The following is a 16,016-nucleotide window of genomic DNA, read 5'->3' as shown; positions in this document are numbered from 1 at the left end:
GCCTATGTTTTTGCGTCCCTATGGGACGCAAAAACATATTTGTCACATCTACAATGAACAATAAAAAGGTTTGCGTTCAATAATTTGCAGGCAGAAAATGTCAGACATGCAAGCTTGCTGTTTAAAAAGGAAATCTGGTTAGCGAAGACGAGGTACAACAAAGGATTGTGGGTAGAAACTTTGTATGACTACAAGAAAAACAACCTAAGCCAATTCTGAAGAACCATAAATTATCTTGAAAGGGTCTCTTACATAGCCAACAATTCTAACATCACAGAGCACTCCTGGGCCGAGTGCCTCACATCCCAAAATACTAATCATACAAGAGCAACTAAAGACACTACCAGCGCCAGGGCTGGATCGTGGCTATAGGAACCAGTTAACTATCTCTACGAAAAGCGTAGAGGCTGATATAAAAAAAAGTTAATTGGACGTGGGTCCTGGGCCAAACGGACTGCCAAGCGCTCTGTTTAAAATCACCCAACCAGTTGGTCGAATTCTTTCGTACCTCTCTTTAATTACAGCCTTCTCAACAGTCAAATTCTCTATTTCCAACAAACCTTCTTGAAGACAAAACACAGTTTAGAAAAGAGCGCCATCCTGGTTCATTATCCAGTCGTGCAAACCCATGGCGCAACAACCCTATCTGAGGTCCTACTGGTTCTCCAACTCAATAAAAAGATTTCTGCGCTTATATGTGGGAGAGTTTCAAACTTTAGATCTGTGTCCTAAATGGCTCATGACAACAAACGATATCCAATGAAGAGGTTGCAACCAAACCCATCATGCATTCCAGAATGACTGCTGGAACAAACTGTGACACTGTTGCAACAGTCTGAGAGTAAGTCCTTGCAGACAGGCAGTATTTGCATGTTTTAATGGGGCTAACACAAGATTAAGTGCACAGGCGGTAACATTTCTGTCTCAGATTGCCAAAAACCTCTCTGTGCAAAACACAGTCGCAGGAATCAATACACCTACAGGGACTCGGCAGTACTAAACTGACTGCTCTTCCAGCGAAATCTATAAGCAATCATGCATTTTATGCACACTGTGGTGCAAATGCATATCTATATGACGGACCCAATTGTATGGTTTCTCAGTCTTTTTTTAGCACCTTTTAAATCAGTGTATTTTATGCAATGTGTCTTATTAACTAAGCATACAATAAAATTTGATTCACCCATGCCCTCAAACAAAACGGAATCTGTCACTACGTTTAATCTTATGAGATGCACTTGGATACAGAGGCTTTTAGCAGACAAAGAGAGATTTTATCTGAATAAAGGATGAACGAGTTCATTCAGAGACAGCAGTGGCTAAGGGAACTTAAGGGAGGCTATGTTCTGACCTCTTCACACCTCTTGAAAGGAGGAGGAATTCGTGTTGTCCGTGGTGTTTGAAGCAAAAAGCTGCAACCATTTTCCACTTGTAATTTTTTTTGTTGATAACCACTTTACCACCTTCCTTTCATGTAAGTTCTAACACTAAAAATACGGTTTCTATTTTATTCCCTATTGTTTACCTCATCACATGCCACAATGTTAGTCACTGAGTAGGTCTGGCTCAGGTGTATGTGTGTAAAAGCAAACCCACTTCAAGACCCAGAGGATTACATTATGCCTAAAACTCTAAAAAGCTCTTCATGGCTGACCCAAAACATCCCAGAGCTACACCACTCAATTGCTGCTACTTCTCAAACAGAAAGGGACTTTTTTTTTAGATCTTGTGCTAGAAAAGACCCTTTGGTCAATTATATGTATAATGTACTGATAGGGCTTTCAGCCAGCCATCTTAATCTATTGGTCTGCTATTGTGCAATTCCCTTTTTTTGTCCATCCACTACACAATACATTTAGTCAGACTATTTCAGCCATTGGCTGACAACACTGTGAGTGACTCTATTTTTCCCTTTCACAAGGAGCACATGAACACACAAAGGGGAATATTTATGACATTTTCACGCAGCGCAGCAAGACACCTTGCTGCGATGCCCTGTGCGACAGAGAAAGCGCAGGAATGTCCCATATTTGAAAGAATATAGCTCAGAATGCAGCACACATAGAAAAAGGAAGTAACAAAGAGAAATAAAGATATTTCTCCTCATCACGCCTCTCCTAGGAAGGCGTATCTTTTTGGCGCATTCCCAGGTTTGCCAGTTCTGGTGAATCTGGGAATGCATTGAAAATCCATGGAATTGCGTGGGAACACGGATTTGCGCTGCGTGTTTTACTCGAAATTTATGAAGCCACTCAGGGCCACGCCAATAGCATAGCTAATAGACACTTTTGTTTTTATATTGACGAGGACCAAGCAGCTTCCCCAACAAAGTTTTGCAAAAACAATACAAGCACCCACAGAAAAAAAAAGGCTGACAGCCAAAGCAAGACCTACTGGCTTTGTCAATTCTTGTTCGTTCTCTCAGTTTATTACAAGTAGCGTGGGGTATCAGCTGCTATCTCTGGCTTGCCCTTTACTACCTCTGGCACCACCCTTGCTACCTGTAGTCATAAAGGCAGCACAAGGAACAGAAAGTGAACAGTGCTTCGACAGCCATGTTAAATTAGCGCTCCCAGCTCTTCCCTTGCCCCCTCTTCAGAGAGGAGGCTGTTGAGGGGCTTTGGGTGGGTCATCGGTGGCCCAAGGGTGCATGACATCTTTGATTTCCCGTGACATTTTGATGAAGGGACACGCTTTTGTCAATAACCTTATTAATGTATTTCATATTACATTTTTGAGAAAGAGGGAGTGCAATGACCCCTGCAGTATGGTTACAAGGGCAGGGCACTTCAGGTGTGCTATGGTTCCAAGGTGGGTGTTTCAATAGTGGTCTTGGCATTGCTATGTTACTGAACATGGTTGGTTAATGGTTTCTTAGGCTGCCTACATGCCTCTCATTTGTGCTTGTTCAATAGCACTGCACCCGGCAATGTATTCATGTATCTGATATAAATTGTAATGATTTACACAATACTAGCACTATGACTCTGAATGCTTTTATAAATGCACTGGCTGGGAAATGTATGAATATATATTATACGAATGATACGAATTGCCCTATGCCGGCTATGGAGCCTTCATGCCCTTCAGCGTCGAGCTACCCCTCTTGCCACAGCTGGGCACCCAGTACTAACCCAGTACTAACTCAAGAATAGTCCTGGGGTCAAGAACGCCGCCTTCACCCACCACCACCCGCCCTTCTACCTCTAGGGCCAGTACCAGTTTGGGGATCCCTCCAGGCCCAAGAACATTGCCCATGAGAGCACCAGCACCCTGAAGGCCTGGCTGAACGAGCACCGCAAGAACCCCATGTAATAAATAATGAGAAATCCAATGGTATATAGATAAGTGCAGGATTTATTCAGCTGCAGCACAGTACTTCCAAACTTCCAGTTCACAATCTCAGTATCTCATTTCAGATCATAACAATTCTAAATGGAACTACTTGGACAGTGTGCATGTGCAGCATAGAACAGAGATTCTATTAAAAGGGAAATATGTACAGGGATAGATAAAAAGGGAAATACCATTAAGTCAGAATATAACACATTTTCCCCCTTAAAGAAAAGGAAAGGACATTTACCTTAAATGCTGTATATGCAAACATCTAGGATGCGTAGATGCGTATATATAAAAAAAAAACTATGGTACACATTTCGAAACTCTTCTAACATTCCATCTTTTTCCATCTTGAGTAACAACACTATTATGATAGACTCGCATAACTTTCATTGGCTTACCAAATTTGTTTTCTCCTTTAGCAATGTACCCTGGTTTGCGAATTCTAACAACATCTCCAACTAAAAATGCTGGCTGCTTAACATTCATCCTAGAATCATAATAGCATTTGTATTTGTCTTGTTTGAGCTCCACTTTTCCAGCCACATCCTTAATATTCACATCAGTCACTTGTTGACTACAACTTTTCTTAAACCACCAAGGACATAACCCCGAAACAGGATCTCTACCTTTTAGTAAACGGAAAGGAGAGACTTCAGTAGTGGCATGAGGTGTAATACGGTATAACCATAATTTCTCTCTCAATTTATCTTTCCACAACCCTCCTGATTTGCGAGCCCATATCAAGTCTTCCTTGAGGACTCTATTATATCTCTCTACTAGTCCATTACCCTGTGGTTCATAGAGAGCTGTGGTACAATGTTTAATGCCATACGTGCTCAAGAATTCTGACATCAGTGAGGACTTGAATTGTACCCCATTATCCGATACAATACACTCCGGAGAACCTTCTCTGGAAAAGATCTCTTTTAAAAATAGAATAACACTTTCTGTATTTGGATGAGGTACTAGTTTGACCTCAGGCCACTTTGAGTGATAATCCACAGCAACAATAGCAAACCTACATTCTTGTGGTAAGAAATTGAACGGACCAGCGATATCAATCCCTAACTTTTGCCAAGGATGATCTGGCCACTTTACAGGAATTAAAGGTGCAGGATCACACCTACACGATTTATCACTCTCAATGCAATCAGGACATTCCCTGACAAACTTATCCACTAATCTATCAACCCCTGGCCACCAGAAGTTAGATCTAATGAGTCTTTTCATAGAAGACATTCCCATATGACATTCATGACTCATTTGTAAAATCACACCTCTTACAGCCAACGGTGGAATACATTTCCCAGCTCTGAACAAAAGATCTCCCTCAATGGCCAATTCATCTGCAATGTTGTAAAATGGTGTGATCTCAGCAGGAATACGTTCTTTGGAAGGCCATCCCAATCTCACATAGTCCCTGACCTTACACAGCAAATCATCCTCATTCATACCTCTCTTCCACATGTCTTCTGATATAACTTTGTACTTCTCTGAAAACATTTCAGAAATACTTGTTACCACCTCTGTATCCTCTTCAACCCCAGAACTTGTACATGGCAATCTAGACAAACAGTCTGCAGTCACATTTAACTTCCCCGGCACATATTCAATGTCAAAATTATATTCTTGTAAACGTGACATCAATCTTGCAATGCGAGCTGTAGCATTTAACCCTCCACCAGGTGAGAGAATCCCCACCAATGGTTTGTGATCAGTGCGTATTAGAAATCTTGCACCCAAAATGTAATTCCGAAAATGCTCAACGCCCCATACACATCCTAACAACTCCTTTTCTATGACAGCATACCGTCTTTCAGTTTGATTCAATGATCTAGATGCAAACGCAACATTCCAATCTTCATTACCTGAACGTTGTGAAAGCACACAACCTAAACCATAAAGGCTAGCATCTACTGTCAAAATGCAAAGTTTATTCAAACAAAACGGTCTTAAAGTAGGGGCTGACACCATATCAAGTTTGACACTTTCGAAAGCATCTTGTTGTTTAGATCCCCACAAAAACTCTACCTCTTTCCTTGTCAACTCCCTTAACGGCTCCATCTTAGTCGCAAAATTTGCAATAAACTTACTGTAATATTCACACAGTCCTAGGAATGATAACAACTTGTCCTTACAATCTGGTGCGGGAGCCTTTAAAATAGCATCTACCAAAGATCTTTTTGGAGCAACACCACTACCAGAGATTGTGTGTCCTAAATATTCTATGGTTTTCTGAAATAACTTACACTTCTTACTCTTAATAGTAAGTCCAAACTTATCTAACATCTTACACACATTCCTCAAATGCTCCATGTGTATTTCATCACTTTTGGAGAAAATCAAGATATCATCTTGGAAACACTTCACATACTCACTCATGTCCTTGAATATATGATACATAGATCTCTGAAAAACAGAGGCTGCCGACGCCAAACCGAACGGCATCCGTTTAAACTGGAACAAACCCTGCGGCGTGATAAAAGCTGTGAGATGACGTGACTCCTCTGCTAACACAACCTGATGATACGCCGATCTCAAATCCAACGTGGAAAATATAACACCTCCTCCCAGCATACTCACGACCTCGTTGATATTGGGCAGAGGATGGCAGTCTACCACTATGTTTGCATTGAGTGCTCTCAAATCTATGCACAACCTCAAAGATTTGTCAGGTTTGCGTGCCAAAACCACTGGCGAAACCCATTCGGATGACTCTATTTCTTCTATGACATCATTTTTTAACATGTCATTAAGTGCCTCACTTAATTCTTCTCTAACATTAAGTGGTACTGGTCTAAGTTTTTGTACAACCGGTATAGCTCGTTGTTTAAGCTTAATGACATGAGTGAAACCACTTAATTTACCTAATTTATCTGAAAACACACCAGAAAACTCGTCCGACAGTGTCTTCCTAACATTACTCTCTTCTACTGATCTGATGCCAACTTCTGACATATCACAAACATGTGACACCATGACAGGATCTTTGTTGCGTGGATTCAATGTAATGTGAAGTCTAAATTGATCCCGCCACCCCAAAACATTTACTCCCTTTACAACCACATACAGTTTTATATATGCAGATTGATCTTTAAAATAAATCATGGAAGCAATATATCCTATAAAATCAATACTAGAACCATTAAAACTTTTTGCCATGACATCGGGAGGACACAATTCACTTTTAGAAATTATATTCTTGTACATTTCATCAAAATATTTCTCAGTTATGATGGTCCAAGGAGACCCAGAATCAGCCATCAACTCTAACTCTACTCCTTTAAACCTAACAACACACTTTGGGGACTCCAAATAATCCTCCTCAAGTAAACTTATACTTATGATGGACACAATCATCCCACTCACTCTGTTAGGTTCATCAGACACATCATGTTCATATCTAACTAAACTGGAATCATAATCTGTTTCATCTCTCACACAAGAAACTTCCTTTTTCTTGAAATAATTTCCTTTATCCCCACTTCTCTTTTTGTCCTCTCTACATGAGTTGGAAAAATGACCCACCTTTCCGCACTTGTTGCACTCTTTACCTAAAGCAGAACAAAATTTAAAAGTAGCAACATGATTGTAACTCCCACATCTAAAACACACAATGCGGTTACGTGGTCCAAACTTATGACTTGGGGAACCTCTTGCAACATTGTTCATTGCACACACTTCTTCAGTTAACTTATCACTTTTACTACTCTTATTGCTTGTTTCTTCTATCGTTTTCATCCATTTGTTAGACTGTTCAAAAGCTTTAGCAGTTGAGATACACTCCAACAGGGTTGGATTGCCTACAATCCACAACTGTTCTTGTGTTTTCTTGCACTTAACATTCACAATTATATTATCTCTAAGCATCTCATCTGTCATATTACCAAAATTACATGGCATAACTAGAGCTCTCAAACCTGTTAGAAAATCATCAAAAGATTCATTTTCCTTTTGTGTTCTGGTATAAAACTTGTACCGATTTAAAGCTAGACTAGTGGTGGGTTTAAAGCGTGTTTCTACACGAAGCATAGCTTCATCAAAAACCCCACTATCACCAGGAATGGATGGTAAATTTCTGAAAATAGCTTGCCCTTCGGATCCCAGACAATGTAGGAAGATGTTTTTCTTCCTTTCATTTCCCATCCTTTCCCCATCAATAGCTTTTAAATAAGTCATAAACTCCTCCTTCCATCTGTTCCACGGAATGGGAGGATCACCTTTGCTTTGCAAAAATTTTGAAGGAGGATCGAACTGCATATTAACTAGTAAATGCAAATATCACAGCAACGAACAAACAAAAATTACTGAAATGTAAACTGTATAAACAATTGAAACACAATAAGAACGAAATTACACTAACTGCTACAACTTAATGACATATAAGTTAATGAGTACACAAGCTGTGTACATCAGCGAAATTCCAGTGAAATCAGCGCAGGATTCAAAATTCCAACGTGTGGTAATTCTTCCTGAATTCAGTCTAAAAGTCTAAAAGTACCTTCGATAGTAGTTTCGTTGTTTATATCACACAAATAGCATGGAAGTGACGCGCTGTGAATCAACCACTTCTCACGCGCGTTGCTAACAGCTTCAGGCTGATGCGCTTTGTTTCGCTTAGGTTTAAATATTGTTGACAAAGTACCTTCAGTTTCCGTTGTGAAAGAAACGCCGCCTCGAGGAGACAGGTACCGCTCTGCGGCAGCGCTCGGCAGTAGTGCTGAAAAGGTAAACAAATATGGCCGCTACTGATACGTTGCGCATTACGTCATGCGTTGCGTGTAGCTTCACTCGTTACCATAGATACAGCTTGCTCGGCGGCGCATGGGAACAGTAACCGAAGACTTCGCGTTTTCGAAGATAAACACTTGTGAAAAATCAATATTAGTTTAAAATTTGCAGGATTACACAGCAAAGGCTCACAGTTAACGTAATTTCTGCAAAATGGAAAGGACTCACACAGCTTGTAACGATAGCAATTTCAATGAAGTTCAGTAAAATTAATTCATTGGAAACAGTTGAAGATCGGATCCTTCCTTGTATCCTTCCTTGTATGTTTACAGGTCACACTCCAGGTCACACATCCAAAGATAGTTTCTGGAGGAAAATTTAAGTACTTTTGGAGAATAAATTCACAATCCAAATGTTTCTGGAAATGGGTAAAACACTGCAAACAGTCCAAAAATTTCCCAAATTTCCAGTTTTGTACCACGCCTGTGCTGCTGATGTAGAAGTAGTAGGTACTGGTCACCCTCGTCGCCAATTTTGTAATAAATAATGAGAAATCCAATGGTATATAGATAAGTCCAGGATTTATTCAGCTGCAGCACAGTACTTCCAAACTTCCAGTTCACAATCTCAGTATCTCATTTCAGATCATAACAATTCTAAATGGAACTACTTGGACAGTGTGCATGTGCAGCATAGAACAGAGATTCTATTAAAAGGGAAATATGTACAGGGATAGATAAAAAGGGAAATACCATTAAGTCAGAATATAACACCCCAGCAATTGCAAGAAGATGTATGTAATATATATAATTTCCAGCCCTAATCACTTCAACTTTTCTTAAAATGTAATCTTGAGTGAATGTGCAATTTGTTTATCTGTAACTCTAACCACGAATAACTGTAGTAGACATGTGCTTTGTCACTTACTACCATTTTGTTTTAGTTTAGAGTTTATCTGTTTTGCATCTTTTATGTAATTCATGTACTCTGAAGTCCTTATGTAAGGTAACTGATTCTATTGTAAAGCGCTCTGACACCTTCGGGTAAAGTACTCACTATATAAAAATACAGAAATAAATACAGAAATAAATAAATGTGAATTTAAAGTATAAACGGAAATGTAGCTGCTCCTTTCTCCAATCTTTCAAATTCCTTACTTCTTGAGTCAGGCCCACTGGTTAACGGGTGAAGGCCAACCTAAGAAGCTTTTGCCTTATAAAAGTACGTTTGCATTGCTTAATTGATTTGTTTCATCTTTACTTTTCCTCATTTTAGTCTTGGCATAAGGTGTTTCTTCGCTTTTTTTTACATTAGTGCATCAGGCCAGTAAAATCAGGTATGTAAATGTAGGTGCATCCCCCTCTTTCCCGAGCCATGCAATAACTAGTTTTCTTGTAAAGTTCATACATGGCCTCATTATCATGTTGCGAGTTATCATGGTGCCCTGTGAGTTTTTGCGCAAACCAAGGATTGTTTCTCCTGGACCATCTGTCAAACAGCAAACCAGACGGAGGCACTAGAGAGCGCAAGGCAAGATGGCCGCTCTCTAGAGCAGCTCCGCAGGCCAAGTCACTAATCCGTCCACAATCCTGGCTTTCCTACCTGTGAAGGTCGCCCAAAATACACAAAACGATCACCAGAGCACTGCGGGCTGCTTTGGGTGACTGATCTGCCTGCTGCATGGTCGTTCGCACCAGACCGTTGAATCATCGGGCCTGCGCCAACAGCATGGCGGCCTGGTTAGCGCTCTGGGTGTGGAGTTGTGGTGGCCTGAGAGTGAGGTTGGCGGCGACAGCGGGATGGCGGAGGAGGACTGCTCTGCAGCGCTGGAACCCTGAGCTCTGCTTGGGTTGGTGCGGAGGCGGAAAGAGACCCGGTGTACACCTTCCTGGCACTCGGAGAGCCGGGCTGCTATCGTTCTCGGCCTTTGCGGGACGCCGGCTGCTGTGCGCTGATCGCGGCGTGGCCTGGACCGCTGAACGGAGCTGCCGCTTGACCCGCTTCTGGAGCGTTGTGGACCCCTGCTAACTTCGGATCGCATGCCCGGGTGAGTGCTGCGGAGCGGCTCAGTTAAATGTGCTGCCCACCCTGTACCAACTCCTGCAGGTCCTAAACTCATTGCGCCCGGAAGGCCTTCCGCACTCCCTGCTATGTGCCCTGATTAACGACTGCCACCCGGAGAGATTAAAGCTCTCCGAGTGTGAGTTGGAGGGGCAGTGATTGCTGGCTGAGACGGTGGACCCATGTGTATGGCCTAACTAGCGGATATCTCCACTGGGGCCTACCCCTGTGCCAACGGGTGGCCCCTTTTCATCTCTGCCAAAGTGGCTTGGTGGGGGTCACCAGAGTGGAGAACTTGGTACCTGCTGTCTGCATCTGGATCTTGTGACACCTCTGCCCAGTATCAGCGGCCAGTGTGCTCATGGTGGCCCTCACTACCATTTACCCTGATTTCTCCCAATAAGGAATACCCACATTGTGACTCTTGTCTAATCTAACCTGTACGGTTGCACAGGGGTGAGCCGCCTGAGAAGGCCAATAACGGCCTTGAACCTTATCAGGGTCTGACACCATGGGGAAATCAGAGTGCAGTCAGCTGTGCCTTACTTTCGAGTCCCGCAAGTCGGGCAAGGCATCTCAACATGCCGCCTCTGATTCAGAAGCATACATGCCTAGTGGGCACCTCACTAACATTGACAAAACCCTCCTAGCAGTGCAGGCCAGTTTACAATCCATCAATGGAAAAATCGATAATCTCAACTTGTGCATGGATCATATGTCCACAAAGCTGGACAAACATGCGTTGCGCCTGGGGGAGGCAGAAACAGCCATTTCCAGTGCTGAGGGTGGCCTGCAACAGGTGACCTCCAGGGCGTCATCTACGGAGAAAGTGTTGACTGTGATACAAGCCCAGAATGAGGATTTGGAAGCCAGATCCAGGTGCACCAACGGGCAAATTACAGGCCAACCTGAATCTACAAATACTGCCCGCCTTGAGACCTATATTGAGAAGCTCCTTCAATCGATATTCGGTGCAGAACAACTGTCTCAGGTGTTGATAGTGGAAAGGGCTCATTGTTCTATGGCTGCTCGCCCGCCCCCAGGCACTCCTCCACGCCCCCTCATACTACGCCTGCTCAATCATATGTAAAAAAACTCCTCCTTTCGGAACAGATACCTTATGCGATGCTTTATGCAGCACGACTGCGCGTTGAGGTGGATGGGAAGCCCAGAATCTTCACTACCCCAAATCGGCGTTGGACTTTACCAAGAATCTCAAACATCGCAGCCACACCCCCCCAGCGTGGTGGGTGAAGATGGCATGGACACCTAGGATGTGGCAACTGGACAATGACTTGACTGGGTCATATGAGTCATGGACACGTGTGCACTCTTGCCTCGCTAATATATTGAGTGCTTTATATTTGGTAGCGTATCAGGGAGGGTCTTGGCGCATGTGGTGTTTGACTATATATAAGTGCTGGAGCTGAACTGACATATCTATTCACTGATTGGAATCAAGTCACTCTCTCATATTGGGTGACTCTAGTACTGTTGTATGATGTTGCCCGCCTCCTAGTACATCAGGTGGGGTATTGTGCGCCAGGGCTCCCCCCATGGGTGCTCCCCATAGCTGTTTCTTCCCTTGGCGTTATACTCTGGAATTGTTTTGGGATGTTCGAGATGGCCTTGGCAAGTTGGGGTTGCTAAAGTGGGTGGTGGGAGACAGTGGAAGGGTGGGATTTGGGAGGTCAGTTCATGTGGCTGATTGCATTTTAAATGATGTGAGGTGTGCATTTGTAGCATTATGTACTACAGTTGAATCAGGCTTGGTGTATAACATGTTGAGGCTCTACATCTGGATCACACACTAATTACCTGTCTCACATGGAATTTACGGGGGCATAACTCACCCATAAAGACCCGCCAGGTCTTGGCTTATCTAGATCGTCATGGAGTGACGGTTGCCCTTCTGCAGGAAATGTACCTGACCCCACGCTCTCAAACACCCGTAGGAGTGCAATGGGCGGATTATCGCTTGGCCTCCTCTTATTCCTCCTACTCCCACAGAGTGCTCACACTTATCAAGAAATGTCTTCCCTTCACAATGATCAAAGCTTGCGTTGATGATGCAGGACGATACACCATTGTGCATGGAAAGCTGTCCGGCAGCTTAATTACTATTGTAAACACCTATGGCCCCCCAACGTAGATGATCCCTCTCTGTTTGAACGCATCATCTCCACTCTGCGAGATTGGCCTGACGCTGTGATTTTTTGGGGAGGTGACCTTAACACGCATTTAGATCCTAGTAGGGATAAGTCCAGTGGCAAAGGGGGCAGTCTCCTGGTGTTGCCCGGGTCATTACTTAGTGAATGGCCGAATTGGGGCTGCTGGACGTATGGCATCAACGACATGCAGAGACATTGGAAGGCACACACATTTCCGCTGAGCACGGTAGCTGGTCTCGGCTTGATTATTGGCTACTGAGTGAAAGTGCGGGGGCTGGGTTTCCAGGGTGGAGGGTCTGCCTCGCACCCTGTCCGATCATAATCCTGTTCAACTCAATCTCCTTATCCCATGCATTGTGCATCGTGAATTCATGTGACGATTTCGTCCCGGAGCACTGCTAGATCCCCTATTTGTCACCACGATCGCAAGGCCATTGTGCAATACTTTACTCACAACAAAGGCTCAGTGGATAATGCTGCGACTCTTTAGGAGGCGTTTAAAGCCGCGATTGGTGGCACCTGCATTGGGACGTCAGCTAGTATCCTACGTGATTTACGTGGCCAACTCACCAAATTAGAAACCAAATTACAGCGCCTTGAGCGTGACTACAAATGCTCACCTAGCAATCAGACGCTGGTGGCCATTAAACAATCCATACTAGAATAAAAAAGCTGGCAGAGGGGGAGGTAAGGTACATTTCCAAACGTCATGTAGCTCGTACCTTTGGGGAAGGGGGATGGCCGGGACATAATTTAGCTAACAAAATCAAGGCTTGCATAGACCGCAACCTTATCACCCAGATCACTGACATGGCTGGCCAGGATCAGTATACTAGCCAGGATATTCTAGCACAGTTCAGGAACACCTATGCAGCATTGTATACCTCGCACGGTACGGTAGACAAAGCTGAATTGGACACTTATTTACAGGATATTGCCATTGAGTGGCTTTCGATGGGCAGAGGCAATTTCTCAGCCAGCCGATTACTAAGGAAGACATCCATGAGGCGATCAAAACGCTTCCAAACAAAAATGGCCTGAGCCAGGTGGTTTCCCCAGTGAATTTTATAAGGAATAGGCAGAAGAGCTAACCCTCCATTTACTAGAAATGTACTGGGAGGCATATGACTCGGGCATGCTGCCTCTGACTCTCCAGGAGGCTTTGATTATCACTTTTACTCAAAAAAGACATACCACCATCTCGTTGCGACTCATATAGACCCCTGTCGCTTATCAATAGTGACACCAAAATACTGGCCGCCAGACTCCAGCCTCTCATGCAGGGCCTGGTCCTTCGGGACCAATCCAGATTCATTCCCACCAGGTCTACCTCTCATAATCTACATACACTCTTCGCTATGTTCCACATTCTTGATCCGGGGCTTCAGGCGGCGGCGGTGATGCTTGATGCGGCCAAGGCCTTCGATTCTATAGAATGGGGTTATCTTTTTTATATTCTGCGGCGAATGGGGTTTTCTCCTATTTTTATTAACCAGGTGCACCTGTTGTACACTGACCCCGTGGGGCGTATTCGGGTGGACAATAGTACCTCTGATCCTATACGAATCACATGGGGGACCAGGCAGGGGTGCTCCCTTTTGCCACTTCTTTTTGTGCTGACACTGGAGCCACTTGCCTGTATTATTAAGCAGAGACACCGAGCCTCGGTCTTCCAGTTTGGTCACCGCCCTGTCAGCATTTTATTATACGTGGACGACATGCTACTTTTTATTCGGGAACCAAACAGTTATATGGCACCAGTTTTGTGAGAATACATTCGTTTTGCGGTGTTTTCAGGGCTCACTATTAACTGGGCTAAATCGGTGGTGGTGGCTCTGATGGTGGGCACCCTTCCCCACAACCTTAAATTCCCGCTTGTGTGGTCGACGGACCCGGTAAAATACTTGGGGTGTGGGTCCATAGAGACCCTGGCACAGTTGTTCACGAGAACTATGGCCCTGCCTACACGAGGCTGGAGAAACAGGTGGATAGATGGGTGACCCTTCCGCTATCATTAGCTGACCGCATAGCGCTCATCAAGATGGTTGTGCTGCTTACATTTTTATATCTTTTTAGCAACATACCAATACCATTAACCCAACACTTCTTTATCACGGTGCGCTCCCTACTCCTCCGGTTGGTCTGGGGAGACAAGCAGGCTTGTGGGAGCTGGGAAATCCTCACTTTGGACTATAAACACGGGGGCTTCAGTGTGCCTGATCATTATTTGAGCGCTCATGTGCAACATGCACACTACTGGGTTGGCTCTCATGAATTTATTCCGCACATAGCAGTGGAAGATGGTGATGTACACCCTATTCCCCTGAGCTCAATATTGACACACACACACCGGCACACTCCTCGCTCAGAGATTAACACTGTTGATGCCACTATAGCGGCCTGGCAAGCGATAGGCCGTATGTCTGATAAGTTGCCACTGTATTCCCCTTTGTTACCGCTGGCATTTCACTCTGACTTGTCGGTGACACAAGATGGGAGCTATGCACACTCGAAAGCTAATGGAGACAACTAAACTGCAGGACCTTTGTCCTAATGGTGTTTTTTTAACGGATGATGATCTTAGTTATGTGCAGAATAGGACGACGTTATTCACATTCCTTTTTCACAGGTTAAAAAAAGCTATGCAAGCACACTACCATACTTTTCCGAGGAACCCCTCACACTGAACACTTTGCACACCATGCTCATAAGTGCAATACGACGCAAGCTCCTCACCAAACTCTAGCAAGCTGCTCGAGCTGAGAAGTCCCTGCCACACAATAGAAGTATGGAAAAATTGAATGAATATTTGGTTCCACCACTGACACAGCAGGATTGGGGGCACTGCTGCCAGCTGACTGGGGCCTTAACGTCCAATGGCAACCTCTGCATAATACACTTCAAATACTTACATAAAGCTTACTACACCCCATATAAACTGTTTAAATATGGGCTTAGGGATACTGATGCATGCAAATGATGTGGTACTACGGCTGCTGACTTTTGGCATCTAGCCTGGATATGTCAAAGAGTGGCAGTGTTTTGGGCTGATGTGATCTGTAAATTATCTACTATGATTATATTTGCATTGCAATATTCTCCGCAGGTGTGTCTACTGGGCCTGGTGCCATTCCTGAAAGGTGTAACGGGTAAATTTGTGAGAGTGGCTCTATTTTTGGCTAAGAGATGTGTGGCAATGATGTGGGAGGGTACGGCTAGGCCTAAGCCACACAATGGCTCAAGGATCTAGTGTACTGCCCTGAAAACTTAGCGTTAAATGCTGAAGAACTTCCAACCTCTTCTAGACCTAACGAAATATGGGAGCCCCTGTTACAGTACTTGAGAGCTGCAGAACAGGCTAAGTCCCCGGAACATGCGGAATGTTAAGTGTGTTTATCCTTCGCTTATGTGTATGATGCCTCAATATGCTATACTGTAGAGTGGGTTGTAGCTACAATTTGACAAATGTAAAACAGCCACAAGATGTTCTGTTAGTTTCTTAATTGCATGTGCTCTTTGATGCTGCTTATGTATACTGCATATGACTTAATAAAAGCTTTAAAAGAAGCAAAAAAAAAGCAACCCAGACCGGCCTTGCTGTGCTAGCACCTCCTTCCAAAATACCCAACCCAGTTATACATGACCTCACCACACTGCTCTTGAGCAATTAATATCGCAATATCCGTCTTTATATCTTAGTAAGTACATTGG

The 16,016-nt window shown here is 43.8% G+C and overlaps 1 protein-coding gene across 8 annotated transcripts in view; it reads right to left on the bottom strand.

Moving 5' to 3' along the window:
• Nucleotides 1-16,016, bottom strand: part of PTPRZ1 (protein tyrosine phosphatase receptor type Z1) — a 656,962-nt gene that overhangs the window by 97,972 nt on the left and 542,974 nt on the right. The gene's annotated exons all lie outside the window — the stretch shown is intronic.

The sequence above is a fragment of the Lissotriton helveticus genome, chromosome 1_1, assembly GCF_964261635.1.
Source record: "Lissotriton helveticus chromosome 1_1, aLisHel1.1, whole genome shotgun sequence".
NCBI lineage: Eukaryota > Metazoa > Chordata > Amphibia > Caudata > Salamandridae > Lissotriton > Lissotriton helveticus.
This window is presented reverse-complemented; position numbering and strand designations above follow the sequence as displayed.